The following is a 5,000-nucleotide window of genomic DNA, read 5'->3' as shown; positions in this document are numbered from 1 at the left end:
TGTTTCGCCGGCTCTACGGCTGGGGATTTCAACCCGCGTGGTCCGTGTTTTTCGGTAACATATTCGTGTTCCTTGCCCCCGACGGGCCGTGTTTTTCGGTAACAAAATCGTGTCTTTTGTCCCCGCTGCACCGTGTTTTTTGCCCCGCTCAACCGTGTTTTTTGCCCCCGCTCAACCGTGCTTACTGCCCCCGCTCAACCGTGTTTTTTCGGTAACATAATCGTGTCTTCGGGTAACATAATCTTGTTTTTCGGGCCATTTTACACCGACGGAGGCACCCACAGGGGCCATGTACACCACGCTTGGCATGTACATGAGGGGCTGCCTCTTCCAAAAATCCTTCCCCCCTATAGGGGAATATGCATTTTGGGTCTCCAGCCACGCCCAGGGTTACCACCCCCTGGAAATCCCCCAGGTTTACCCCCCATTTTATGTGGATGCATAGATTCAGACCGCCCTGCTCCACCGCTTTTGGCCATTTTTGCCCAACGTTAGCCGCTTCGGCGTGCCGCTGGACTGTTTTCGGGCCTTTTTCACCGACGCTTGGCCGTATCCGCTTAGTTTTCCCCAACGCTTGGCCGCATCCGCTTAGTTTTCCCCCGCTGGACTGTTTTCGGGTCATTTTTGCCCAACGTTAGCGGCTTCCGCTTGCCGCTGGACTGTTTTCGGGCCCTTTTTCACCGACTCTTGGCCGCATCCGCTTAGTTTTCCCCAACGCGTGGCCGCATCCGCTTAGTTTTCCCCCGCTGAACTGTTTTCGGGTCACTTTTGCCCAACGTTAGCCGCTTCCGCTTGCCGCTGGGCTGTTTTCGGGCCATTTTTCCCCAACACTTGGCCGTATCCGCTTAGTTTTCCCCAACGCGTGGCCGCATCCGCTTAGTTTTCCCCCGCTGAACTGTTTTCGGGTCAGTTTTGCCCAACGTTAGCCGCTACCGCTTGCCGCTGGACTGTTTTCGGGCCAATTTCCACCGACTCTTGGCCGTATCCGCTTAGTTTTCCCCAACGCGTGGCCGCATCCGCTTAGTTTTCCCCCGCTGAACTGTTTTCGGGTCACTTTTGCCCAACGTTAGCCGCTTCCGCTTGCCGCTGGACTGTTTTCGGGCCAATTTCCACCGACTCTTGGCCGTATCCGCTTAGTTTTCCCCAACGCGTGGCCGCATCCGCTTAGTTTTCCCCCGCTGAACTGTTTTCGGGTCAGTTTTGCCCAACGTTAGCCGCTTCCGCTTGCCGCTGGACTGTTTTCGGGCCAATTTCCACCGACTCTTGGCCGTATCCGCTTAGTTTTCCCCAACGCGTGGCCGCATCCGCTTAGTTTTCCCCCGCTGAACTGTTTTCGGGTCACTTTTGCCCAACGTTAGCCGCTTCCGCTTGCCGCTGGACTGTTTTCGGGCCAATTTCCACCGACTCTTGGCCGTATCCGCTTAGTTTTCCCCAACGCGTGGCCGCATCCGCTTAGTTTTCCCCCGCTGAACTGTTTTCGGGTCAGTTTTGCCCAACGTTAGCCGCTTCCGCTTGCCGCTGGACTGTTTTCGGGCCAATTTCCACCGACTCTTGGCCGTATCCGCTTAGTTTTCCCCAACGCGTGGCCGCATCCGCTTAGTTTTCCCCCGCTGAACTGTTTTCGGGTCAGTTTTGCCCAACGTTAGCCGCTTCCGCTTGCCGCTGGACTGTTTTCGGGCCAATTTCCACCGACTCTTGGCCGTATCCGCTTAGTTTTCCCCAACGCGTGGCCGCATCCGCTTAGTTTTCCCCCGCTGAACTGTTTTCGGGTCACTTTTGCCCAACGTTAGCCGCTTCCGCTTGCCGCTGGACTGTTTTCGGGCCAATTTCCACCGACTCTTGGCCGTATCCGCTTAGTTTTCCCCAACGCGTGGCCGCATCCGCTTAGTTTTCCCCCGCTGAACTGTTTTCGGGTCAGTTTTGCCCAACGTTAGCCGCTTCCGCTTGCCGCTGGACTGTTTTCGGGCCAATTTCCACCGACTCTTGGCCGTATCCACTTAGTTTTCCCCAACGCGTGGCCGCATCCGCTTAGTTTTCCCCCGCTGAACTGTTTTCGGGTCACTTTTGCCCAACGTTAGCCGCTTCCGCTTGCCGCTGGGCTGTTTTCGGGCCAATTTCCACCGACACTTGGCCGCATCCGCTTAGTTTTCCCCAACGCGTGGCCGCATCCGCTTAGTTTTCCCCCGCTTAACTGTTTTCGGGTCACTTTTCCCCAACGTTAGCCGCTTCCGCTTGCCGCTGGGCTGTTTTCGGGCCATTTTTCCCCAACACTTGGCCGTATCCGCTTGGTTTTCCCCAACGCGTGGCCGCATCCGCTTAGTTTTCCCCCGCTGAACTGTTTTCGGGTCACTTTTGCCCAACGTTAGCCGCTTCCGCTTGCCACTGGACTGTTTTCGGGCCAATTTCCACCGACTCTTGGCCGTATCCGCTTAGTTTTCCCCAACACGTGGCCGCATCCGCTTAGTTTTCCCCCGCTGAACTGTTTTCGGGTCACTTTTGCCCAACGTTAGCCGCTTCCGCTTGCCGCTGGGCTGTTTTCGGGCCAATTTCCACCGACACTTGGCCGCATCCGCTTAGTTTTCCCCAACGCGTGGCCGCATCCGCTTAGTTTTCCCCCGCTGAACTGTTTTCGGGTCAGTTTTGCCCAACGTTAGCCGCTTCCGCTTGCCGCTGGACTGTTTTCGGGCCAATTTCCACCGACTCTTGGCCGCATCCGCTTAGTTTTCCCCAACGCGTGGCCGCATCCGCTTAGTTTTCCCCCGCTGAACTGTTTTCGGGTCAATTTTGCCCAACGTTAGCCGCTTCCGCTTGCCGCTGGGCTGTTTTCGGGCCAATTTCCACCGACACTTGGCCGCATCCGCTTAGTTTTCCCCCGCTTAACTGTTTTCGGGTCACTTTTCCCCAACGTTAGCCGCTTCCGCTTGCCGCTGGGCTGTTTTCGGGCCATTTTTCCCCAACACTTGGCCGTATCCGCTTAGTTTTCCCCAACGCGTGGCCGCATCCGCTTAGTTTTCCCCCGCTGAACTGTTTTCGGGTCACTTTTGCCCAACGTTAGCCGCTTCCGCTTGCCGCTGGACTGTTTTCGGGCCAATTTCCACCGACTCTGGGCCGGATCCGCTTAGTTTTCCCCAACGCTTGGCTGCATCCGCTTAATTTTCCCCAGCTGAACTGTTTTCGGGTCACTTTGTCCCAACGTTAGCCGTTTCCGGTTGCCGCTGGACTGTTTTCGGGCCATTTTCCACCGACTCTTGGCCGTATCCGCTTGGTTTTGCCCAACGCTTGGCTGCTTCCGCTTAATTTCCCCCAGCTGAACTGTTTTCGGGTCACTTTTGCCCAACGTTAGCCGTTTCCGCTTGCCGCTGGACTGTTTTCGGGCCATTTTTCACCGACACTTGGCCGTATCCGCTTAGTTTTCGCTAACAATTGGCTGCATCCGCTTAATTTTCCAAGCTATACTGCTTTCGGGTCAGTTTTGCCCAACGTTAGCCGCTTCCGCTTGCCGCTGGGCTGTTTTCGGGCCATTTTCCACCCACGCTGGCACCGACGGGGCCATGTACACCCACGCGCGTGTACATGAGGGGGCACCCATTTTTGAAAACCTTGCCCCCCTATAGGGGAATATGCATTTTGAGGCTCTAGCCACGCCCAGGGTTACCACCCCCTGAAAATCCCCCAAGTCAAAATCACCCATGTAAAATATTCAAAAAAATCTCAAAAAATCACAAAAAATTTATAAAATAAAATAAATTCAAAAAAAAAAAAAAAATTTCAAAAATTCAAAAAAAATTCAAAAAATTCAAAAAAATTCAAAAAAATTCAAAAAAATTCAAAAAATTCAAAAATTCAAAAAAAGTCCAAAAACCCAAAAAAACTTCAAAAATTTCAAAAATTCAAAAAAATTTCAAAAAAATTTCAAAAATTTGCCCCGCTGAACTGTTTTCGGGTCAGTTTTGCCCAACGTTAGCCGCTTCCGCTTGCCGCTGGACTGTTTTCGGGCCAATTTCCACCGACTCTTGGCCGCATCCGCTTAGTTTTCCCCAACGCGTGGCCGCATCCGCTTAGTTTTCCCCCGCTGAACTGTTTTCGGGTCACTTTTGCCCAACGTTAGCCGCTTCCGCTTGCCGCTGGGCTGTTTTCGGGCCAATTTCCACCGACACTTGGCCGCATCCGCTTAGTTTTCCCCCGCTTAACTGTTTTCGGGTCACTTTTCCCCAACGTTAGCCGCTTCCGCTTGCCGCTGGGCTGTTTTCGGGCCATTTTTCCCCAACACTTGGCCGTATCCGCTTAGTTTTCCCCAACGCGTGGCCGCATCCGCTTAGTTTTCCCCCGCTGAACTGTTTTCGGGTCACTTTTGCCCAACGTTAGCCGCTTCTGCTTGCCGCTGGACTGTTTTCGGGCCAATTTCCACCGACTCTGGGCCGGATCCGCTTAGTTTTCCCCAACGCTTGGCTGCATCCGCTTAATTTTCCCCAGCTGAACTGTTTTCGGGTCACTTTGTCCCAACGTTAGCCGTTTCCGGTTGCCGCTGGACTGTTTTCGGGCCATTTTCCACCGACTCTTGGCCGTATCCGCTTGGTTTTGCCCAACGCTTGGCTGCTTCCGCTTAATTTCCCCCAGCTGAACTGTTTTCGGGTCACTTTTGCCCAACGTTAGCCGTTTCCGCTTGCCGCTGGACTGTTTTCGGGCCATTTTTCACCGTCACTTGGCCGTATCCGCTTAGTTTTCGCCAACAATTGGCTGCATTCGCTTAATTTTCCAAGCTATACTGCTTTCGGGTCAGTTTTGCCCAACGTTAGCCGCTTCCGCTTGCCGCTGGGCTGTTTTCGGGCCATTTTCCACCCACGCTGGCACCGACGGGGCCATGTACACCCACGCGCGTGTACATGAGGGGGCACCCATTTTTGAAAACCTTGCCCCCCTATAGGGGAATATGCATTTTGAGGCTCTAGCCACGCCCAGGGTTACCACCCCCTGAAAATCCCCCAAGTCAAAATCACCCA

The sequence above is a fragment of the Carex rostrata genome, chromosome 6 (genome assembly GCF_964058835.1).
Source record: "Carex rostrata chromosome 6, lpCarRost1.2, whole genome shotgun sequence".
Classification (NCBI taxonomy): domain Eukaryota; kingdom Viridiplantae; phylum Streptophyta; class Magnoliopsida; order Poales; family Cyperaceae; genus Carex; species Carex rostrata.
Note: the sequence above shows the minus strand (reverse complement) of the source record.